Source organism: Salvia splendens, chromosome 14 (genome assembly GCF_004379255.2).
Source record: "Salvia splendens isolate huo1 chromosome 14, SspV2, whole genome shotgun sequence".
Taxonomy (NCBI): domain Eukaryota; kingdom Viridiplantae; phylum Streptophyta; class Magnoliopsida; order Lamiales; family Lamiaceae; genus Salvia; species Salvia splendens.
The window spans coordinates 12,415,357-12,442,040 of NC_056045.1; positions in this window are offsets into that span (position 1 = coordinate 12,415,357).

Consider the following 26,684-nt stretch of genomic DNA (forward strand, 5'->3'; position numbering starts at 1 on the left):
TAAGCTTTCGAGGTGGGCTTTCTTTTTAAATAAGGGCAATGCCCTAAGTATATTTTTATGCAAAAATGATATGAATATTTGTCATGCCGTGTTTTGTTTTATCTATGGAACCTATCTGATGTGGCTTTTGCCATCAATGGATAATCGAATTCGGGTCTGTCTAGGGAGCGAGTCCCTATTCAGGCTAGTGTACACCTATGGAGATCGTGAGCCGTCTTTCGGGTCGGCCGGTCTAGTGACTTGGAATGTGGCCACGTTCCTTGTCATCAATGGATCAGATATGGTAGACATCTATGGGAAAATGGTTGATCAACCGAATTTTACGATGGAAATGATTTTAGTGTCTTGGGCGATTTCTAAAGTTAAAACCCCATGGTCACTCAATGGTGGCATGATAAATACTTTTATAAAATGTTTTCGGCATGAGTCCACTGAGTGCATCAAGTACTCAGCCCTGCTTTTCTTTTAAAAATTGCAGGTTGAGCGTGACGGGTGCGGTGGGTGTTGAGCAAGACCGTTGAAGAAATTAAGTGTTTAGAATGTGTCATGTCTTCACACGTGGCATATTCCTTCTCTCGAAATGCTTCCGCTAAGTAGTTGTCCTTCTTTTAAGTTCTTGTATCACTAAGATAATATTCATTTCTTTGAGTTGTTGATTGTTGAGATACTCTGATTTTATTCGAGCTATTCCCATTTGTTTCGAGCTATGGTCGATTTGTGTTGTTTTCCCCTTTCTTCCCCGCTTCTTTAATCCTCCCCTAGTCGCGATCAACCGTGTTTTCTATCCTTAGAAAATGCGGGCGTGACAGGTCACAACACCGACGAATAGTCCAGAGACCACAGAGTGGCATGGCCGCCAAATGTTGCCTAAGCAAGACCATCTCTTTAGCATTAAAGAGTCTTGTTTCTACAACACACTCCCATAACAATGCTTATGTGCTGCTAACAAGATCAAGCTATCTCATAAATTCTGTGTGAACTTCTGAATCTCGTAGTTTCTTAGGATTATTGTCCCCACAGGGCAGGTGGCAACAATATTGGAAACCACATTCTAGTTCATACTATTTATATTTGAGAAGTCCGCCCTCATGAACTTGCTATTTTCTTAGGATTATTGTCCCCACAGAGCAGGTGGCGATAATATTAGAAAAAGGCTTCATAAATTGCAGACCAATTGATGGAGACCATATACAAACGTTGAGTTCGTAATTATAGCTTAGATATTTCGGTTATGGTTTTTCTTTAAATATCCTTAGTCTTAGGGCAGAGAAAGACTTGGTTAAATTCTGTTGGTATTTAATCTTCCTTTAGGGAATAATTATTCTAGAATATAATTCTTATTCATGTCTACTATAAGATTTGACTAAACAAATGAATTATTTAATTCTTAATAAGACATGAAAAATTAAATTCAAATTAATTCCATGTTCAAGATTAGGAAGAGATATTTCATTATTTAATGTATTCATACATATCTATCCTATTTAGGATCTTAGATATATAAATATTAGGAAACTATTAAATTATTCTTATCCATATCATCTAGGAATCAAAATATTATTATTTATTTCCATAGATATAGAAAATAATAAAAATATTCCTTAAATCTAGATAAATATTAGGAAACTATTAAATTATTCTCATCTATATCATCTAGGAATAAAATAATATTATTTATTTCCATAGATATAGATAATAATAAAAATATTCCTAAAATCTAGGTAAATCTTCCAAAAAGATTTTATTTCCATTAAATAATAATATTTTAATGATATCTTTTAATAAAATAATTAAATAATCATTAAAATAATCTTTCATCGTTATCTCATCGTACGAGGTTCGCACGAACGATGAACGATGAAAATCCAACGAGTTCTTCGTCGGACCACGACGCATGAAGCGTCTCGGCCACCAGCGCGCAGATGGCGCGCCAGCGTCTCGGCCAGCGGCTCGTCGGGTGTCGCCAGCGTCTCGGCCAGAAGCGTGCGCGGAGGCGCGGCTCCTCTCGGCCAGCGGCGAGCACCCGTCACGGCGTCTCGGCTCGTCGGGTGCCAACGCTTCTCGGCCAGGCGCGTATGCGGCGGCGTGCGCCTCTCGGCCAGCGTCTCGGCACCCGTCTCGGACATCCGAGCTGTTAGGTGGCGCTAGCTCTCGGCTAGCGGCGAGCACGGTGGCGAGCCCGCTCTCGGCCAGCTCCAACCTTCCGCCTAGGGTTCGGCCTGGCGTCTCGGCACCTCGGCACGTTCTCGGTTGAACTGCCGTGCCACTCCATCAGCCGCGTCAACCTCGACCTGGGTTCCGTCTGGTGCGTGTGGTCTCGGCCGGCGGCGCGCACGAGCCCTACTCGTCTGCGCGTCGCCCCGTGATCACGGCTCCCGGCTCCCACTGTCTCGACATCCCTACCTCGATCGCACGTGGTGCGTTCGAGCAATTCAAGTTCTTTGATTCGATAGTTCTTGAGTTCATCATGCATAAAATTAAACAAAAACACCAAGAACATGCTTCGCAATCAAATAACACATGCATACATGAATTTCGCGAAATTTAAATCCAAATAATCAGAGCCAAAGACTGGCTCTGATACCAACTGAAGGGGCTGGCAGCGGAAGCGTGCGTTCAAAACGGATCACATGAATTTGATCTATTTAGCAGATTATTTAGACAAAATCTATTCGCGTAATTATCACATGTATCATGCTCATAACTTGAATTAAAACATGCTTTAGCACATAAAATCCCTAAAACATGCTTACTATGGAATTAGCCAATTTACCTTGTTGATTCAATCAAGAATCGATGATGGCTTGCTCCGTCTCCACGTGAAGATCTTCAATACAAGACCTCGGATCTTCTGACTGGTGTCCCGAACTATACGCTGATATTTGTGTGGGCAAATCTCACCAACGTACTAGGACTCGAATAATGGAAGACAGAACTCAGCTCACGGAGGAGGCACAAATTTCAAGCTCTCTCTTTAGAGGGGGACAAAAATTTTGATAATAAATTGTTATGTTTTTTGTCTCTTTATTCTCCTATTTATATAAGTCACATATTGGGCCTAGTCAGGGATCTAAGGAAGAATTTGGAACAGGCCTCACCCAATTAGCTTTTTACTAATTAAATTGAACTCACAATTTAATATAAGCTTATATTGGAATATTACGAGCAGCCACTACAGAAGTAATATTGCACTGCCTTCCAAATCCGAAATTACAAGTATTCCGGGTTTCCATTAATTGCATTTGATTCATTTCCCGCGCTTAAGATGGAAACATCCATTAATTAATTAATGGCTGCTATAGACTTAATTAATTAACATATTTCGAATTCCAAGAGTGGACTTAGCAAGAAACTCTTATTTATTATTCATAGAGTAATCAAACTCCAACTAGCTAGGTTCCGAATAATAAAACCTCGTTTCGAGCTCCTCTTGTGGATGTTATCAAACGAGACTCTCCTCGCGCACGTTTCAACATAATAGCAATCCTAGCACCTCTAGATAATGATCACCACTACCCAATATACCTGGATCGTTGGGTTACGAAAAACCCGCACCTTTGGTAAGTCAAAGTAGTGGATCCTCAATATCGTATGCTCAATGCTAATGTACATTGATTAAGAAATTAATTTTCAAGACCTCGACTTTCAGTAGATAGCATAAAGACTCGTCTTGCTGTTAGATCCATTCAGTGCTATACCACACCAACGTCATCTTATTTCATTAAGGTTTAGAAATAATCGGACTGACATTGTAACCTTTCGCGATAGGTAGTCTAGGCCTATCTAGGTTGTGAAATTCTTATTTTTCTTTGTTTAGAACTGACCGTGTTACCTTAAATTGGACGACGCCCACAACCGGTGTACTAAAACAAAGACTTAGACTCTGTTACGTTTGCTCATACATTTAAATATGTAATAACCAACCATTAAATGTAAAACATAACAACATTATGACAAAAATAATCTGTTGCATTTATTGGAAAATAACCATTAGAGTTTTACAGTATCCAATCACTCGAAAGGTGATTTCTAGTATACAAAACCCTAACAAGTATGGACCTTACAAAACATATTTACAATCCCGTTGTGCCGCACGAGCTCTTTCTTAGCGGGCGCCTTTGCCTCTTTAGTGGCGGACCGCTGCGGTGTGTTCGGCGGTCCGCCGGGCGTCGGGCAGTCTTTAGAATTCGTTCTTGAGGTGCTGCCTTCATCCTTCTTCTGCTTAGTGACACATTTCTTATTTATGTCCGCCACTCGTGCTGCTGTCTTTGCCTTGTCTTCCTCAATATTCTTGTGGACTTGATCTAGTTGAGTCTTAATGTTCGAGACGGCAGTGGCAATTGTGTTTATTCCTTGCTCGTGATTGTTCAACCTTGCCTCAACGACCCAAATCTTAGTGTCATTAGTCTTCCTATCTTTCACTAGCACCTCTAAAATCTTCATAATCTCTTTGTCATACTTCTCCTCTTTCTTGATAGGTTCAACTACTCCACCCTTGCTAACATTAAATCATGTGGGGGGTTGCAAGAAATTATTGTTAGAATAAGGGAAGAGATTAGGATGAGGACAGTTCCCGTTATAATTATTGAAATTATCGCCCCCCTGGTTAGGGTGATAATTGTTGTTGTAACCCCTATTGGGACCGCCTCCTTGTTGCACGTAGTTGACATCATCCATAAGAACGGGAGGAGCGTCGGGTTTGGTGACCGCAATGACCTCTCTTCTATATGTGTCCATTTGGTCAACCCGAACTCTAAGCTCGGCCAATTCCTTCGCAAAAGAACTCTCTTCGGCCTCCTCTATGGCCGCTACTCTCCTTGAGTTGTGTTTTTCTTTCAACCACCCCTGCTGTTGGTGGTGAACTCCTTTATGACTGCCATGGCATTTGGTCCACTCTTCCTAAAGAATCCCCCATTGGCCCCTGAATCCAACATAGCACAAATCTTTTCATTAAATACATTATAGAGGATTCCTACCTGATGGTCGACGGTGAAACCGTAGTTGGGGCATTTGCAGAGTTGGCCCTTGAAACGAGAGACCTCCTCGTAGAGGGGCTCGTCGTTGCCTAGCATGAATTGGAAGATCTCACTCTTGAGTTTCAATATTGTGGTTGGCGGGTAGTACATGTTGAGGAAGGAAACCACAATATCATTCCACGTGGAGACTTGCTCTGTGGGCAGACACTCAAACCACTCAATGAAAAGGGAAAGAGTCTTACCCTAATGGTGTCATCGTCGACACCATTCAATTTCAGTGTGTTTGCAGTCTCCACGAACTTCGAGAGGTGGCGGCTGACATCTTCTGTGACCCTCCCTGTAAAAGGAAACTTGTAACATCCCAAATTTTTGTGACTCTTCTTATATGTTATTCGAATTTTGGATTCTTGGAATTATGAAACTTTCGTTTCTATGTGATTAAGTGTTTTGCGTGAAATAAATTTTCGTGGTTAATGTGGAATGATGAGCTTGATGTTTTATATTTTCCAATGTGGGGAAATAATTAATAGGATCATGCATTTATATTTTTCGAGGCAATTCATTGGAATTTTCGGCCCTTCCTAATTATTGAAATAGTATTTCATTTCTTGGATTTAATTAATTGTCTTGGGATACTTATCCAAATTAAATCCAAACCAAATGACCCTAAATGGTACTAAATGGAATTCGAACTCCATTTTTATTTTCCTTGGGAGTTTTCGAAAATCTCCTATAGGAGAAAGAATTATTTTCATTTGATTTAATTGGTGCTTTATTGACTCTCTTCCTTTGAATTTAATCCAATTAAATCATGTTATAATTTATTTCTTCACCTAAAATAAATAGAGAGTTGGGACATTCCTTGGTTAGCAATTTTCGGTCCCTCCACTAAATTTTGGAGGATATTTTATTTGTTTCCTAATTTGTGGAATCCCTTTTTATTCAAATAAATTCCCATGTCTAATTAATTGGGGATGCGAATATTTTTTTCTCCTACTTTTCTCCCATATCACACGCCCCCTATGCAATATTTTCCTTGTGGGAATTTAATTAATTGTTGCCTATTTTATGGGAGCCTTTTTCCTATAAATAAATTGCCTAATTTAAATCCTATTCTTTTAATTGGGGATTTAAATAATTTCCTTGTGCAATTCCTTATGGAAATTTTCGGCCCCCACCATTATTTTCATACTTGGAGATTTAATTTATTCTGTTCCCTTGTTTATGAAATATTCACTTTTATTTCCTAAGTTGTGAATATATTCTCTCCAAGTAAATACTAAATAAATTCCTTGCTATTCCTACATGGAATTTTCAAAAATTTCCTCCCCTTCCCACATGCTTATTTTATTCTTTTAATTGTGGGATTTATTTAATTATATTTTTCCCCACAATTAATTAATTAATTGATTTTAAACCTAACCCTAATCCTAAATACCTAAACTAAACCCTAGCCCTCATTCTCCCTCAATTTTCGTGCCTCCCTCCTCCCTCTCCACATTCTCTCCAAAAAACTTCTTCCACCATTGTTTCTTGCATCCATTGAAGTTTATTTTCAAGAATCTCCGACGAATCACCTCGTTTCTTGGTTCTACCGATTCGTTTTGTCAAAGAAGGTATATTGGCTTCACTTTTCCTCATTCCTTTCATTTGAACCATGTTCTTGAATCCTACATGCATGTAGTGGGTGTAGGAATCGTAGATCGCAAGTTTAATCGGGGAGGGAAAGTGAGTTTGCTTGAAAACCTTGATAAATATGCGTTTCAATTGAATTGTGTGAAGTTTGATTGGAATCTTTGGTGAATGATGTAAGTTTATGTGCAAACATGATTAAGAGAGTCTTATCAAGCATGATTGTGTGTTATAAGCATGAGAATTGGTGTTTGGATGATTGAGAAGGAAACCCTAATTTAGAAATTGTGTAACTGTTATCTGTGATGTTTGACCAGTACCTTCTGATGAGTAATTGACCTACCAAACGGCCGAATTTTGATATACAAATTTTACTGAGTAAACTTCAAGGTGTTACGTGTTTCTCGTGTGAATTTCAGCCCATTTTATCGAAAAATGAATTTTTAATAAATTTTTGAAGTTGACTGCGCAAATCTGCCAGAAACTCGTGTTCTCGCCATGAATGTTTCGTTTTCTGTTTGACTGAACAAATGACCTCCGATTGATGTGATTCTTGAACTAGATGAAAATTTGAAGTGTCTTCTGAGTCGTGTTAAATTCTCAGCCTTTTTGGGAATTGGATGAATTTATGGTAAATTTTTCAAATGAACTGCGCAGTGCTGTCAGAGATTGTATGTTCCGACCAGAGAGTTTAATATGTAATATGACTGACTAAATGACGTGATTTCGGTGTGAAAATTTTCATGGATGAACTTGAATGTGTCCTCTGTATTGTGATCCAAAAGTTAGCTTCATATGAGGTCGGGTGAATTTATAGTGATTTTTACAAAACGGTCGCGCAGTTCTGCTAGTTTTCTGCCTTGTTAAAATGACACCTAGTTTCAAGTTTAAAAGTATTATATGATGCATGTATGTCCAAGGAACGTGTTTAAATGTTGAAATCACTTGTGATAAGTTGGAATGTGTTACGTGTGTCTTTACACCCTTTTGACGTATGTTGGGTTGGGGAATGTGAGAAAAACGATGAGAGAGAAAATGATAGGACATGCATAGTAAAATGTTGATGTGGAAGGCTGATTTGTGTTGTCATTGACAAGGGTGTTGTGTACTCGTGAACTCGAGGATCGTGAGTTGCTATAAGTTGGGTTGTGAATTTGCTAAGCGATCGAGGTGGGCTTTCTTTTCAAACCTCTTTATTTTTCCGAAAATATGATGTGGTGTTATAAGGGTGGTTTAAAGTGTTATGTCATGCCGTGATTGTTTTGATGTTGAGATTTTTGCCTGATGCCTAGTTCGTTTGAGCTTGCTCCGTTAGGCTATAGGGCTATGTTGAGATTGTGCTTGATGCCTAGTTTGTGAGTTCGCTCCATTAGGCTATAGGGCTATGATAAACGAATTCGGGTCTGAGTAGGGCCGCAAACCCTATCAGGCTGTGTACACAGAGGGGATCGTGAGCCGTCCTTGCTAGTCGGCCGGTTTCGTGGGCGAATAGTGTGGCCACACTTTCGTCGCACTATGATAAGAGGATGTGATTGATTGATTGATGTGGAAAATGAGGAGATAAATTGTGTGGCCAGACTTGGATTTTTTGTGTTCTCGTGATATTTCTTACTATATAAAACTCGAGATCACTGGTATGGATGACATAACTTATTAAAATGTTTTCGGCATGAGCCCATTGAGTACAACAAGTACTCAGCCCTGCATATTCTTTTTCTTATGTGCAGGTTGAGCGGGATGTTGCGGTGGATATTGAGCTGGCTAAAGACCCTAGGATACGTTGTGTCGTCATACATAGGCGTGATCCTTGACTCTCCCTGAACCTTATTTATCCGCTGCTATGTTTTAAATTATGTCTTAAGACCTTAATCTTTTCGTGTTGTGTTTGAACATGTATGGCGGTGTTAGGTTTAAACGAGTGTTTACGTTGTCTTTCTGAAAATGATGTTTTCCGAGATTTAAGTTAAATGTTCATTTTACCTTAGTTTTTTTATATATATAGTTGTATTTCTTAAGTCAAATTTTTCTGGTGCCCTTTATAAAAGTATGTTTCTTTATGTCTTTTAAAAAAAAGTGACCTTAAACTTCTTTAAACTAAGTTGTTTTTCTTCTTTAAGTCTTAAGTTGTTCTTTTAAACTGTTGTCCATGCATGTCGGTCATGATCGCCGCGTTTGTGATACCCCTGGTATGGGCGGTCGTGACAAAACTGCTCAACCCTTTGAATAAGGGGCATTCACAGCTCAAAATTGTTAGCATCTATACGAGGGCCTTAGGGAAAAGAAATCATATTCCCGTGATTGAACATATGGATCACGGGTACTATCTCCTTGTTCCTCCTTTCCTGCTCCTCTCGGGTAACCCTCTCCGCGTCTCTCTTATCCATCAACACTTGACTGTGGCTTGAAACCTCTCTAGCTCTGTTTTGTCTCTCATTGATCCTTGCTCACTTCTTATTTTCCTACGGGTCCTTTCAAGTTTGGGATCGAGCGTCTCTAAGATGTTCTTCCCAGAACACGTTCGCATACACAACCTGAAAGAAACAAAACAAAAATCAAACTAAAAAAAATTAAAAACAGAAAGCAATTAAAATCTAAAGTAGTTAAATTATCCGTTTGAAGATATCAATCATAAAGTGAATTATAATCCCCAGCAATGGTGCCGAAAACTTGATGCACTTTTTATTAGCACTATAAATACCTGCAAGTATACAGAGTAGGAATAGTATAGCTAAAAGTTAGTATCAGATATCGATCACATGGAAAACAAACACGGACTGTCTATCATCTACTAAAACTCAATTACTATTTGGAAAACCGAAAGTTTTGGAGATTTTTTGAAAACAAGGAACTATTGAAAGAAAAGAAACAACTATTTGCAAATAAACACGAAGATAAAAGTATAGAGAAAAGAAACAACTATTTGCATTCACAGTTATGGTTATACATATTCCAACTACAACACCCTAGCACATTTCTTACTTTGATAGAACGAGTCACCTAGATTATGCTCATGCAAATAATGGACATGTAATGCAACCTTGACATTAAAAACGGACTAAAAGATGGCCTTAAAACAATGCAAAATCCGAGCGTATCACCGCTTGAGTCTCGAAGAGCTCTCTCACTTGATCAAAGGACATCTTCCTCAAGTCTTCCTTGCTCACGGCATTGATCCAACGCACATCCTTATAAGTTAGACCTTTGTAGAACTTGTGCAACTCCTTGTTTGGAGCTACCCCATGACTAAGGAATTTTCAAATCAAGTCTGAGAATCTATACCATACTGATAAGGCTCATTTCATGCATCGGTTATGGGGTTAAACTCAACAATTTGAGGGGTCTAACACACCTTTTAAGCCAGGTGTGTAGAAGAAATCGCCAGGTCCAGGAAGGAAGGAAGATAATCACTTGGCGAAGGAAATTGGCGAGAAAGTGAGCAGAATGAAGAAAAATTATCAGACGGAGGAGATCATTAGCTGGATGGCAGAAGGAAGAATTCAAGAGAAAGCTTCTAGAAGATCGCATCCACGTCTATAAAAGAGAGAGCACGCAACATACATAAGAGGGATTGGGAGATAGAGAGAATTTTAGGAGGAGATATATTTTTAGCTCTGAGCTCACTTTCACACTTCTACACACACACTTGGGTTGATTGGGAATCTATATGGGTTAGGTTCATTTTCAGTTGGCTATTGTGTACCACCGTCCTCATGTAGGGTGAAGAAACAATTTATCCGCTTTCATTTCGTTTTCTGTTCAGAATTCTACCGAGTCTTCACTGTTCGAAGCTCGGCTTTGGTTATTTGTTGAACTTTGCTTATCTATCTATGTAATTTCTATTTTCTGTCATGATGATGTTGATTTTGAGTTTTGATGATGTTTGATTCTGAGTTTGGAGTTGTTTACTTGAATGGATGCTTTTTGCACTTGATCTGGTGAATTGGAATTGAATCGTGGTTGGATTGTTGTTGATCGGAGTGGATTTGTTAAATCAGAGTTCATGGAGTTGTTTTTTATCGCAGTTGGGTTCAGATTTCTTGGATCCGGAGTGGATTAAGCGTTCGACGTGTGGATCTGAAATAGAGTTGGTTGATTTTGCATGAATTTGATGACTCGTTTCCGTGTTTCTGTTTACTTCGTCTAGTAGAAGTAGATCTGTTCGGTTTCCGATTAATCGCCAGTTTCCGACGTCCGAATTATTATGTTCTGTTTGAATCTGGGTTATCACTCTGTTTTCTCCATGTTCGAGCTTGAATCAGGTGACGAGATGCAGAACGTCGTTGGTTAAATTCATAGTTAGTTATTTGCAGCTTTTCATCCGTACTCTGATTTCGAGAAATGGTCCCCACTGCATGTTTGATTCCTTCTTAGCTAATTAGGTAGCGGTTTTCTAGGTCTAGTGTCAGCCAATTTTCTCAACCCCAAAACTGAGTGGCAGCAGCCAACCCCATTTGCAGAGTCTCTTAAATGCATTCTTACGCATCTGTCTTCGTGGGATCGATTCCTACTTCCCTGTACTAATTCATAGTATAGAGGGTTGATGGTTTTGAACACGGAATTTGTGTGTCCGACGACCGAGACTTCCAGGATCCTCTGAGTTCTTAGACCTTGTGATCTAGCGGATTCTCTGGAGTTGAGAAGCTTGACCAAGCACAAAAGCACACACAGTTCCTGATCAAACAGTTTCAAATGGCGCCGTTGCCGTGGATGGATGGCGTAGTTTATGATTGTGTTTAGAGATTTTGGCGTATATAGTTTTGATTTATCCTTTTTCTTTATTTTTAGTTTATGAGCAGAGACTCACGGTTAGGACACTGGAGTAACTTCTCCGGGTGGAGGAACGATCAGTTTATTTGGCAGGTCAAGGAGACAGCATTTACGGTCACCACCAGATCGGGGTTAACCACGGGAGATCCATTTCTGTTTGGTTCAGGAAGTGACGAGGAATGGAGTTCGTCAGGAAGGGAGGATCCCGAGTCGTCTTCGGAAACAGATACAGAGGAGAAAGAGATCAGAGACATGGCCCGGGTAGACGATCCAGATCCTGAGATCGGTTCGCTCACTACTCATCTAGATGGTGAGCCAGCCCAGGCTATAGTCATGAATCAGCGTCAGAGGGCCATCGAAATTAAGACTAATGTGCTAGGCATTCTACCGACGTTCTCCGGGCGTAGGAACGAGTGTCCATACGAGTTCCTAAATGAGTTTAGCAAGCTGTGCAGTATTCAGAAAAGGCCCAACGATGCAACGGAGGAAGATTATCGCCTACGTGCAATTCCATTCTCCTTGAAGGGAGAGGCCAACACATGGTTGCTGAGGCTGCCTCAGGATTCCATCCGTACCTGGAGCGATTTTAAGTTGGAGTTTCTGGATTATTTTTTCCCTTCAAACAAGATAAATGCCCTCAAGAAGGAAATCGTAGAGTGTAAGCAGGAGTACGATGAATCTCTGAGTCAATATTGGTCGCGATTCAAGGGATTGTTAGATGCTTGCCCGAATCATAGAATGATCGAGGCAGAAATTTACTATCTGTTTTATGAAGGAGCAACCCCTGAATCAAAGGATCTGATGAATTCCTCGAGCGGGGGAAATTTTACAAAGAACAAGGGAAGTGAAGCGAGAGAGACTTTGGGGGGGTTGATAGAAGCCAAGAAGGTGTACGGCAACCGAGGAACGTTATGAGGAGAGGGTCAGCAAATGCACTGAAGGAGCAAGGTGACGAAAGGGTCGAGGCAAGAATAGATAGGCTTGAGAAAGCACTCATGAGTGCAATCGAGAAGACCAACCCGCCAGCCTCACAAGAGAAAGAGAGAACTCTAGGCCTGGGAGAAGCTCCACCCCAGCTATACTATGGCCCTCAAGAGGGAGATTACCAGGCCCAGGTGAATTCGATAGGGAGTTGGAATCATGGGAAACAAAAGGAGGCACCATGGAACCCATCCCAATTTTAGATGGTCTGAAAATGACCCGACCCAGCCACCTCCACAACAAAACACCCAGTTTACACACCAACCAGAAAGGCAGACTAATTGGTCTGGGAGATATCAGGAGGGGCAGGACAACTGGAGCAATCGGAACCAGGGCAATCATTCTAATTGGGGGAACAGGAATCAAAACCACCAAGGGAACTCTTATGTGCCGCCACACCAGAGAAACTACCTAGGAAATTATCAGAATTCCCAACCCAATTACCAGGGGAACCAAGGGCCAGGAAATCAGTACAACAACAGTTCAGGAGGTCAGGGAAACTTCCGCCAGAACCAAGGGAGTGGGCCGAACTTGGATTTAGGACTAGATTCCGGCCAACCCAACTCTAAGCCACCAAGGAATCTTGACGATATGGTGCATGATCTAGTCAGTTCTCAATAGCATATGCAGAACAACATGCAATCCAACAATGACATGGTGCGTAAGCTTCAGGACACTCAGATGGAGCAGAAGGCAGCAATGGACATGATGGCAAGGAAATTGTCTCAGATCGCAACTTCCTTGAACGAGATGCGAGGGAACGAAGGAATGATTCCTGCCTCAGTCAAGCCACCAGACAGAGCTAACATCAGTCAAATCACTTTAAGATCTGGGCGTGGTTATGAAGGTCCAGTGATGAGGAAGAATGAAGAAACACCTCCCGCGAAAGGCAGGGAAGGGAAGAACTCAGTTCCTGAACCTGAAAATTCGAAGATAGGGAGTACGGTAAGAGGAGAAGACCTTCGAGAAGGTGATCTGGGTAGACCGCTACCTAGTGTGGCTGAACCGTTTTTCCTAGACCCAGAGCCAGAAGTGGAGAATGAAATAGTAAGGAAGGAGATGGGCGAGCTTTCAGATGGAGGTTCTACAAGTGCAGGGAAACAATTGAAACCATTTCCACACCGAGGAGAGACTAAGAAGAAGAAGGATGAACCGGTGGATTTTATGGATATCTTTGGAAAGTTGGAAATCAACCTACCATTCTTACAGACTTTGAAACTGCCTGTCTTCAGCAAATTCATCAAGGAGTTCATAGCTGGAAAGACAAGACCCAGTGGGAAGATCCTGATTGGAGAAAACGTGTCAGCAGTGATTCAGAAACGAAGGATGCCCTCGAAATGCACTGACCCAGGTATGTTCACCCTACCCATTTCCATCGGTGATGTCAGAATTGAGCATGCTATGCGTGACATAGGGGTGTCAATAAATGTTTTACCGCTTTCCATATACAAAAAGTTGGTAGAAGTAGGAATGGTGGATACGAAAGTGGTAATCCAATTGGCAGATAGGTCATGCATTTGTCCAGAGGGAGTTTTAGAAAACGTTATAGTCAAAGTGCATGATTTTCTGTATTCGACCGATTTCCATGTTATAAAATGAGTGATAATGAATCTTCTGAGTCTAGCAGCATGCTCTGTAGACCGTTTCTGCGTACCGCTAAGACCATTATCGATGTCTTTTATGGAACCATATGCCTGGACTATAATGGGGAAAAATATACATTTAGCATAGTTGAAGCAATGAAAAAACCATTAGATGTTGAAAATTTGCATGCTGTCAATGTTATTAACCCCCTGGTCCAGGAATATCTTGAGACCGAGTTAATACAGGAGCAGATTGATAATTCAGAGTTAAGTCACTCTATTGACAAAGAGGTAGTTGGTTAGTGTGAGGCAATGCACACAAGGGAATTAACGGATAAGGAGCTAGTCGAAGCTATTTCGGAGTTTTGTAAGAATCCGGAGTCAGCCAGGTCAAGGGGATTAGCACATGTGGCTAGTGTGGAAAATTCTTCTGGGTCTGAAAAGGGAATGATAAGGAACTGAAAACGCTTCCAACAGGCCTCAAGTAAGCCTATCTGGAAGAAAATGAGACTTTCCCAGTAATCGTCAACAGCAACTTGACCGAGGAACATGAAAGAGAATTACTGGAGGTAATCAGAAGGAACAAAAAGGCAATAGGATGGACTCTCTCAGACCTAGTAGGGATCAGTCCTGATCTTTGCATGCACCACATCGGGTTGGAAGAAGGTGCAAAGGCCTATAAGGACCCGCAACGTAAGCTAAATCCAAATATGAGGGAGGAAGTTCTGAAGGAAGTTTTGAAGCTGCTTTCCCTAGGTATCATCAACTCCATTCCAGATAAGTGAATGGGTCAGTCCAGTTCATATGGTGCCCAAAAAGTCAGGAATTCAGGTAGTTAAGAATGACAAGAATGAATTAGTGCCCACCCGACTTGTCACTGGGTGGAGGATGTGCATAGATGTCACGACCGCCCATACTAGGGGTACTACAAACGCGGCGATCGTGATACAACATGCAAGGATAGCCTTTTATGAAAACTTAATTAACTTAAAGGATGAAATTTTTTTTTTGTTTTAAAGAAGCTTAAAGTTATAATTTTACTATTAAATAAAAACGACTTATGATAAACACTTTTAAAAGAAGCAGCGGAGAAACAATAAATATTAAAACTCAATCAACTCCTAAGAAAACATTTAGTTTAAAGAGCGGGAGACATCATTTTCAAGTAACATTGTAAATACTCGTTTCAAGCCTGACACAACCAAAACATACTCAAACATAGTACGGAAAAGATTAAAGTAGTGAAACATAGTTCAAAAAAAACATAACAGCGGAAATAAGGTTTAAAGAGAGTCAAGGATAACGCCTATGTATGAAGACACAACGCATCCTAAGGCCAACTCAACATCCCGCTCAACCTGCACATAAGAATAATAATATGCAGGGCTGAGTACTTGTTGTACTCAATGGGCTCATGCCGAAAACATTTTATATTAGTTATGTTATCCATACCAGTGATCTCGAGTTTTATATGTAGTAAGAAATATCACGAGAACACAAAAACATTTTAAGTCTGGCCAGACAATTTATCTCCCCACTTTTCACATCATTCCATCAATCACAATCATCATATCACAGTGCGACGAAAGTGTGGCCACACTATTCACCCACGAGACCGGCCGACTAGCAAGAACGGCTCACGATCCCACCAGTGTACACAGCCTGATAGGGTTTACGGCCATACTTAGACCCGAATTTGTTTCACAACACAACCATATAGACTAACGGAGCAAGCTCAGACGAACTAGGCATCAGGCAACAATCTCACAAACAAAATAACATGGCATGACATAACAAGTTAAACCACCCTTATAACACCACATCGTATTTTCGGAAAATAAAAAGGTTTGAAAAGAAAGCCCACCTCGATTGCTTAACAACACAATTCCAACTTTTGCAACTCTCGTTCCTCGAGCTCACGTATACTCAATCACCCTTGCCAACGACAACACAACTTTCCATAAACTTATGTTATCATGCATGTCCTATTGTGCCTTTTTATCGTTTCCCTTAAATTACCCATCCCATCATTCATCGATACAAGGAAAAACATGCCATAATATTTCTCAACGTGTCACACATAATCACGTCATAGGATACTTTCCCAAATCATACATGCATCATATAGTTCATCAAACTTAGCAACAAGTGATATTTTCACATAACAACAAAACTGGTAGAACTGCGCGGTTGGTTTGTAAAAATCACCAAACATTCATCCGACCTCATATGAAGCTAAAATTTGGTCACAACACAGTAGACACATTCAAGTTAATTCAGTTAAAGTTTCACACTCAAATCATGGCATTTGGTCAGTCAAAATATTTATACGACTCTCTAGTCGGAACATAAAAATTCTGGCAGCATTGCGCAGTTCATTTGAAAAATTCACCATAAATTCATCCGATGTCCAATGAGGCTGAACTTTTTACACGACTCAGAAGACACTTCATATGTTCAACTAGTTCAAGAATCACATTAAACGGAGGTCATTTGGTCGGTCAAACAGAATACGAAACTTTCTGGGCGAGAACATAAGTTTCTGGCAGAATTGCGTAGTCAACTTCAAACATTTATTAAAATTCCAGTTTTCGACAAAAACGGCTGAAATTTACACGAGACATAGAAAACAAAATTTACTCAGTAAAATGTTCACATCAAAATTCGATCGTTTGATAGGTCAATTACACATCAGAAACTGCTATTTGAACTTCACAGATTTCAGGCTCACAAATTCGAAATTAGGGTTTCTTCCTCAATCATCCAAATACAATTTTTCATGCTTATAACACAAAATCATGCTCAAAAAGGTTCTCATAATCATGTTTGCACATAAACTCACATCATTCACCGAAGATTCAAATCAAACTTCAAATAAACTCAATCAAAATCGCATAATTATCAAAGTTCTCATGCAAACACACTTTCCCACCGATTAATTTTGCGATCTATCATTCCTACACTCACTATATGCATGTAGGGTTCAAGAACAAGGATTATATAAAAAGATTGAGGGAAAGTGAATCAAATATACCTTTCTTGATGAAAACGAATCGGTAGAAACAAGAATTGATGCAATTCGTCGGAGACTCTTGAAAATTAACTTCAACGGATGCAAGAACAAGGATTGAATGGATGATTTTTGGAGTGAATGTGTGTGGGAAAGGAGAGGCATGTGAGAGAGAGAGAGAGGGAGAGAGGAGAGTGGCGAAAATTTTGAGGGAATGGGGGCTAGGGTTTAGTTTAGGTGATTATATAGTCCTAGGTTTAATCCCACAAAATTAATTAATTATGGAGGAATAAAATAGAGGCCAATAATTAAAATCCCACAATTAAAAAGAAGGCATAACTTTCGAAATTTATGGCTGGGAATTAACAAGGAATTATTTGGTATTTACTTGGAGAGAAATAGATCCACAATTTAGGAAATAAAACAATGAATATTCCATAAACAAGGGAACAAAATAAATTAAATCTCCAAGTAGGAAAAATAATGAGGGGGCCGAAAATTCAAGGATTGTGTGCACAAGAAAATTATTTAAATCCTCAATTAAATAGAATAGGATATAAATTTGGTAGTTTCTTTATCGGAAAAGACTCCCATAAATTAGGTAACAATTATAATCTCCTCTAAAAATAGAGGGGGGCCGAAAATTGGCTTAATTAGCCACAAGGAATAATTCAACTCTTAATTTAATTTGGGTGAAGAAATAAAATGTGACATGATTTAATTGGATTTAATTAAAAAGAAGGGAATCAATAAGGCACCAATTAAATCAAGGAAAAATAATTCATCATCCTATTAAATAGGGGATGTTTCGAAAACTCCAAAAGAATAGGTTAGAGTTCGGATTCCATGTTGTACAAATTAGGGATACTTTGGTTTGGATTTAATTTGGATAAATATCACAAAACAATTAATTAAATCCAAGAAATGTAATACTATTTTCAAAAATTAGGAAGGGCCGAAAATTCCAATGAATTGGCTCGGAAAAATATATGCGTGATACTATTAAATTATTTCCCCACTTTGGAAAATATAAAAATATCAACCACTTCATTCCACAACACCCACTACAATTATTTCACACAATTCACTTAATCGCATAGAAACAAAAGTTTCATAATTGAAATTTCAAATCAACTTATTAATTAAACATCACAAATTTTTGGGATGTTACAATAGACTACAGGAAGCTGGATGAAGCAACCAGGAAAGATCATTTCCCATTACCCTTCATTGATCAGATGCTGGAGAGACTAGCCGGAAAGCAGTACTTTTGTTTCCTTAACGGGTACAGTGGATACTTCCAGATCTATGTAGATCCCGAAGACCAAGAGAAGACTACGTTTACGTGCCCCTTTGGCACGTATGCTTATAGAAGGATGTCGTTCGGGCTGTGCAATGCGCCAGGCACTTTTCAACACTGCATGATGAGTATCTTCTCAGATCTACTAGAGGAATGTATTGAGATTTTCATGGATAACTTCACCGTATATGGGAACTCTTTCGATTCATGTTTAGCTAGCCTGGACGTAGTATTGAAAAGATGCCAGGAAAAGAATTTGGACCTTAACTTCGAAAAATGTTACTTTATGGTACCCGAGGGAATCGTCTTGGGGTATGTAGTCTCGGAGAAGGGCATACAGGTGGACCAAGCAAAGGTCGATGCGATTTCAAAATTGCCTTACCCTACGAATCAGAAAGAAGTCAGGGGATTCCTAGGGCATGCAGGTTTTTATAGAAGATTCATAAAGGACTTCGCGGAGATTGCTCAGCCGCTCACCCATCTGTTGCATAATGATGTTGATTTCGTCTTCAACGAAGAGTGTAAGAAGGCGTTTCAATTATTGAAAGATAAGCTAGTGTAGGCCCCTATCATCAGGGCACCCGACTGGAGTATGCCGTTTGAAATAATGAGTGATGCAAGCGACTTCGCCGTGGGGGCGGTACTAGGTCAAAGGATTGATGGAAAAAGTTACGTGATCTTCTATGCCTCGAAGACACTCAACCAGGCCCAGAAAAACTATGACACCACGGAAAATGAAATGTTAGCATTCGTTTATTCATTCGAGAAATTCCGACCCTACTTATTGGGGTCGAGAGTGATGGTTTTTACCGACCACGCGGCTATCAAGAACTTACTGGCGAAAAAAGAATCGAAGCCAAGGTTAATCCGTTGGGTGTTACTCTTGCAAGAATTTGATTGGGAAGTGAGAGACAAAAAGGGGACAGAGAATAAAGTGGCTGATCATCTGAGTCGGATCTTCCAGGGAGAGACTGAGGAACCAAGAACAGACGCATTCCCGGAGGAACATCTGTACTACATAGGAGGATCTCCTAGACCTATCAGTTGGGAGGAAATAATGGCGATAATAGGTCCAGGAGATGCTGAGAAAGGAAAGTGTCAGCTGAACGCTGAACCATGGTTCGCAGACCTGGCAAATTACTTGGTCACAGCAGAGGTGCCTAGTTCGCAAGAAATTTCCCGGGCCCAGAAAATGAAGCTTAAAAGCGAGGCAAAGTATTATTTCTTGGACGATCCTTACTTATGGAGGATGGGAGCTGACCAGGTAATCAGGAGATGTATCCCTGAATGGGAGTAGAGGGATGTGCTTAATCATTGCCATGCGTTGGCATGTGGAGGTCATTTTGGGCCAAGGAAGATTGCAAGTAAAGTCCTAGACAGTGGATTCTATTGGCCTACATTACACAGGGACTCCTTTGAATTCTGTCAAAACTGTGAGCGATGCCATCATTTCAAAGAGAGATGAGATGCCGCAGGTCCCAGTAATCGTCTGCGAAATCTTCAACATCTGGGGGATGGATTTCATGGGCCCATTCCTATCTTCGTACAGAAATACGTACATCATTGTGGCCATAGATTATGTGTCAAAGTGGATAGAAGCCAAAGCTACCACTTCTTGTGAATCCAAAGAGGTGGCTAAATTTCATAGAGCTAACATTTTTAACAGGTACGGTGTGCCCCGAGCTATTATATCTGACCAAGGGACGCATTTCCGTTACCGAACCATAGAAGCTCTGATGAAGAAATACGGAGTCCACCACAGGCTTTCTACTCCTTACCACCCTCAGTCTAATGGGCAGGCAGAGATCTCGAACAGGGAGATTAAGACAATATTGGAGAAAATGGTGAACCCGTCAAGGAAGGATTGGAGCAAAAGGCTCGGCGATGCATTGTGGGCTTACAGGACTGCGTATAAAACTCCTATTGGTATGTCGCCTTACAGGCTGGTGTTTGGAAACATGTGCCATCTGCCCGTGGGAGTGGAGCATAGAGCGTATTGGGCGGTAAAGGAGAACAATATGAAACCCCAGGCTTGTGAGGAAGAAAGGAAACTGCAATTTCAGGAGCTGGAGGAGTTAAGGCTTGAGTCGTATGAGTCTGCAATGTGGTACAAGGAGAAGACAAAGTTGTGGCATGACAAAAATCTCCAGGTCAAGGAACTACAAGTGGGTCAGAAGGTGTTCCTCTTCCAGTCCAGGCTTAAGCTGATGCATGGGAAGCTGAAATCCAAGTGGATTGGGCCATACACCATTGTTGGCCTTCGAGCGAATGGAGCTGTGGAAATCCAGGGAAGTGCCTCGAACTCTATCCCTTTCCTTTTTAATGGTCATCGAGTGAAAGTCTTTAGGGATGATTCGGAGTTGTGTGTAGTGGAGGAAGTGCCACTACGCGCACTATCTATTATCGTCTAATCAGTCCAGTGATTAAGTATTCTCGGTGAATTCCTGGGTCAGATAAATAGGAATGCATTTTTAATCTATACACTAAGCCAGGGGATCTCGAGAATACTCAAATGAAAGAGTAAATAGTTTAATTGCTTAAAATATGTATGTATGTATATATATAGAGAGGGAGTAGTGATCTAGGGCAAATACCCCTTAACCAAATAACTAGAGAACAAATCATAGCCACAAGATAAAAAAATCAAGGGCTAATATTAATTTTTGAATTTAATGAGATATTAGTTCCCTCAATCACAAATTTACTCCATAATAACAAGGCAGGGGTATTCTTGTCATTGCATAGCCTATTGAATTAACTCCAAAATCAGATTAGGCTGCAAAATTTGAATTCATTTGAAACCGTGTCTTCTTCTCCGCCACCGCCGCAACGCCCGCGGAATCACTGAAGCGAGGAATCGATCAATTCGCGCACCAGAGGTGGCGATCCTCTGGAGAAAATCGATTTGTGGCTGCAGGATTTGGTGCCGGACATTGTTAGGAACCTAAAGCAGGCGCCGCTGCTGGTGCAAATCTATTCTAGATTGGACGGCAGGATGAGGATTGAGACGGAGAAGGCCGTGCCGGAGGAGTGGCCGGCGGCGAGAGAGGGGTGGCGAAGCAGGGAATCGAAGTCGCTGTGTCTGGATTGAGTTTTGAATGTATTTACGTTGCATAATTTTATCATTTAATAGATAGCATCACTTTTGTGGAGCTAACATGTGAATATTTGTTTTTGCTTATCGTTACTTGCTACTGGATTATGTTTTGCTTTTAGATGTTTTATAACTTGTATAGTTCAGTTTCCATATTTTCTCCTTTCAAAGTCATTCAAGTTGCAGAAGTGTGATAACTTAGGATTTTTCACCCGAAAAAGATGTAGGGTAACATAAGAAATTAGACCCACTCCTTCATACGACTTGGGAATTTGGGAAACTCTCACTTCATGAAATTAATAGGAACAAAACTGGAGTATATTTATTTCTCTATTGGGAAACTCTCACTTCATGAAATTAATAGGAACAAAACTGGAGTATATTTAGTTCTCTATGGCCATGGAACTAATAGTGATGTGTTTTGTAAACAAGAGTGAAGTAAAATCATGCTAAGAGTGATGTGTTTTGTAAACGAGAGTGAAGTAAAATCATGCTAAGAGTAATGTGTTTTGTAAACAAGAGTGAAGTAAAATCATGCTTAGAGTGATGTGTTTTGTAAACAAGAGTGAAGTAAAATCATAATAAGAGTGATTTGTTTTGTAAACAAGAGTGAAGTAAAATCATGCTAAGAGTGACGTGTTTTGTAAACAAGAGTGAAGAAAAATCATGCTAAGAGTGATGTGTTTTGTAAACAAGAGTGAAGTAAAATCATGCTAAGAGTGATGTGTTTTGTAAACAAGAGTGAAGTAAAATCATGCTAAGAGTGACGTGTTTTGTAAACAAGAGTGATGTGTTTTGTAAACAAAAGTGAAGTAAAATCATAATAAGAGTGATTTGTTTTGTAAACAAAAGTGAAGTAAAATCATAATAAGAGTGATGTGTTTTGTAAACAAGAGTGAAGTAAAATCATGCTAAGAGTGATGTGTTTTGTAAACAAGAGTGAAGTAAAATCATGCTAAGAGTGATGTGTTTTGTAAACAAGAGTGAAGTAAAATCATGCTAAGAGTGATGTGTTTTGTAAACAAGAGTGATGTGTGTTGTAAACAAGAGTGAAGTAAAATCATAATAAGAGTGATGTGTTTTATAAACAAGAGTGAAGTAAAATCATGCTAAGAGTGATGTGTTTTGTAAACAAGAGTGAAGTAAAATCATGCTAAAAGTGATGTGTTTTGTAAACAAGAGTGAAGTAAAATCATGCTAAGAGTGATGTGTTTTGTAAACAAGAGTGAAGTAAATATCTACATATCATTATTAAAATATAAAATATACTATATGAGTCGATTAGTTAAGGTGTAATCATGTATGACATATAAATGAATCCCATTCCCATCGAGTTATTCCTTTAGTTAGCAAAGTGTTAATTTACTCGAAATTGAATAATTTGGTCTACATTAAATTTTAATGTTGTTGGAATTTTCGATACCAATATGCGAGGCCCTTGAAGGTTGTGGGCTTAATACGAGTTAACCAAAAACACTTGGACATGTAAGTCAATCAATTCTCTTCACGAAACAGAACATAACGTACTTATCCTTTAATTAATTTTATTTATGTAAACTGATTGTAATCACATTTCTAATCGATAATCATGGAATCTATCAACCATTTGTATCTCTCCAAAATTGAGAGGCTACGATTATGTCCTAGTTTCCTTCTCCATCTCTGCATCCCAACTCGCAAAACATAGCCATAATATTTGAAAGTGAAGAGCGAGAAATCGATTGCAATTTCCACAGCGTGGCGGCGACGCCGATTGAGGCGAAGAGGGAGAAATCGACGAGGAAGAAGAGATCACTGAGGTGCAAGTAGATTATCTATCCACTTGTTCGTAGAGAGAGAGTATGCATGAATGTGGTGTGTATGTCAAAATATGGAACAATGTATTTCCCAAAATACCCCCATGCAATTTTTATTAATAGAAAATGAATACTTAATTTAGTCATTAGATTAAGATAATGAGTGGCTGAGATTTGTTCTCTAGTTATACACTTAAAATTAGTTATATCTTGTTCACTAACATATATATATATATATTGATAAGGCTAATTTCATGTATTGGTTAGGAGGTTAATTTCATGCATTTACGGGGTCTAACGCATCTTTTTAAGCTAGGTGTGTAGTAGATATCGCCAGGCCAAGGAAGAAAGGAAGACAATTGCCTGGCGAAGGAGATTAGGCAATAAAGTGAGCATTATGAAGAAAAAATAGCCAGACGGAGGAGATCGCTAAGCTGAGGGCAGAACAGAGATTTCAAGTGAAGGCTTCTAGAATATCACCTCCGCATCTATATAAGAAAGATCATGCAATATACGAAGGGAACACTTTTTTTTATTTTATTTTTGAGCTCTCAGCTCACTCGCACACACTTCTACACACTTGGGTTTCGAAAATTGAGAGGGATTCGGATTTCACTTTCGGTTAAGCTGTTGTGCACCGCCGTCCTTACGAAGGGCGAAGAAACAATTTACTGCTTTCATTTCATTAGCTGCTGTGAATTTCACCGAGTCTTCGCTGATCGAAGCTCGGCTTTTGTTGGCTGTTGAAATATTGTTGAATCTTTTTATGCAATTTCTATTTTCCGTTATGATGATGTTGACTTCGAAGTATAGATGATGTTTGTTTTTGAGTTTACAGTTATTTACTTGAATGGATGCTTTTCGCACCTGATCTGTTGAATTGGAGTAGAATCGTGGTTGGATTGTCGATTGATCGGAGTGGATTTCTTGAATCGGAGTTTATGGAGTCATTTCTGGTAGTAGTTGGGTTCGGATTGCTTGAATACAGAGTGGATTAAGCATTCGACGTGTGGATCTGAAGCTGAGTTGTTTGATCAGATAGAATTTGATGTTTCATTTCTGTGTTCTGTTTACTTCGTCTAGTAGAAGTAGATCTGTTGGTTTCCAGTTAATCATCAGTTTCCAACGTCCGAATTTGTATGTTCTGTTTGAATCTGGATTATTACTCCATTTTCTCCATGTTCCTGTTTGAATTAGGTAACGAGATGCAGATTGTGGTTCGTTAAATGCAGATTCAGTTTGTTGCAGCTTTTCGTTCGTACTTTACCGTTTCTGGAAAATGGTCCCCACTGCATGTTACTTTCTGTTTAGTTAGATTAGGAAATCGTTTACTAGGTCAAGGAAGTTTGTTTGAGATATTGAAGTTACGAGGATGTTCGATGTTTGCATGTTGTTCTCTGTTTCCTAGGTCTAGTGTTAGATTTTATTCCTAAGTCTAGTAATAGCTTTCCTCAACACAAAATTGCGTGGCAGCAGCCAATCACTTTTCCAGAATCACCTAAATGCCTTCATACGCATCCATCTTCGTGGGATCGATCCCTGCTTCCCTATACTAATTCATAGTATAGCGGGTTGAGGGTTTTGAACGCGGAATTTATGTGTCCTACGACCGAGACTTCCAGGATCCTCTGAGTTCCTAGACCTTGTGATCTAGCGGATTCTCTAGGTTTGCAAAGCTTGACCTAGCACAAAAGCGCACATAGTTTCCGAGCACTTTCATATGTATATATATATATAAAATTAATTTTGAAACACCAAACTTCTTAGGGAAATTGTTTTGTCTCATATTGAATCCTTGACCTGTTAGTCTGGCGTTTCATCTTTGAAAGTTTTCCTAAGTGTGGTATTGCGGGAAATGACATTTACATGCGGGGAAGAGAGATTTTCGGACCAGAATTTTGGGGGGGAAGTTGGGATATTTTTGAAATTCAAATTTAACCTTTATGGGGAGGCGTACGGTTGCTTACATCACTCCTGCAACCGTTCCTCTCCCTTATCTAAAACACCCAATATTTTCTTCCCTTTTCTTTTATTTTCCAATTTAACACACACCGAAAACCCTCTCTACTCTTTTCTCTCCCCTAATTTCTTTTTTCTCTCACAATACCCACATTCCGCTAACCCTAATCAAGAAAAATTTCTCTCAAGTTCTTGTAACTTTTGCAGAAACAGATCATGAAGAAGGCACCCGTTCACACCACGAAGACAGGGAATTCCACCACCGCCACAGATTCTGAAGCGGTGGCGCTCATGGATGATTTGACGCGGAAGTTCGGAAGTAAGGAGGAGGCAATGAAGGCTTTTGCCCTTTTCTCAGCGATGAGTGAAAAGGAAAAACCTACCGCAACCACGACCGCAGCACCACCGCCGCCGACGTTTTCAGAGGATTCGACGGCCCAAACCTCAGTCTCTTATGCAGAGACCGAGCCGAACACAAGTATACCGGAGCGAAAAGCAATGGAGGGCGGTGGAAAGGAGGATGAGCGGAGGGACTTGAGCGCATGGCTGTGGATGAACAGAGGACAGAGAAGGCTGTTGAGGGGGAAATCCCTAATTTTGATGGGAGTTTGGAGGAGAACACCCCTGTTTCTAGAAAAGTGGTTGCTGAGGGGGAAACCCCTGTCTATATCGAGGGTGGAACCCCAAATTTGGAAGAGGTGGGGGAAACTCCGAAAATGTTTGTGGGGAGGAAGCCCCCGTTCATGCTGAGGTTCAGGAGCCCGATGAAGGAGGGCTGAAAGTAGTTGTGGATCTGGTAAACAATCCAACAGAGGAGGACTCGCCGGTAGACCAGTGAGATGCCAGGCAAAGGGCCAAATGGTGCTTGCGGGATGAGATAGATGACCTTGCCAAGCTTAAAGAGAAGGAGTTCCTTGCCCCAGGGGCAGAGGGCGAGCAGGGGGAGGAGACTCCAGGGTCTGACGGGGAGGTGTATGAAACGGAGGAACACCGCTTGGCCGCAGAACGAAAGTGAAAAGGGAAGCATGCAGCCACTCCCCAGCCCAAGAAGTCAAAGAGGATTGCATCAGTCACGTACATTGAGGCTCCACTCCCCGCCCTAACCAAGGTTTCTTTTCGCCATGGAATAAGTCGATCCTAACCATGACTGCGAGTCTGAGGACGAAGAGACAGAAGTGCAAGAGGAAGAGCTCAACTACGAGCGAACAGAGGTCTGGGTGACCAAGGGGCTGCTGGAAGCTATGGAAATGTTTGATGACCTGCAAAGGGCAGCGACTTATATGGAGCGGAGCAGCATTGGAAAGCTGTCCAAGTCTGGAAAGCAGTATGATCCAGAGGAGCTGAGGGAAATTGATTCGGACGAGGAATTCCGCACATATATCAGTGCTATTGGGTTCGAATGGCTACTGAACCATAAAACAGCTGAGGTGCCCACAACGTTAGCCCGAGAATTCTTCTCAACCTTCCGGCTCAAACCCACTACTGACCTCGACGCTGACTCCATCACCTTCAGGCTTTTCAACGAGGAGTATGAGATGAGCATAAGGGAGTGGTCCCTGAGGATGGGTTTATTCACCCGCGCTGAG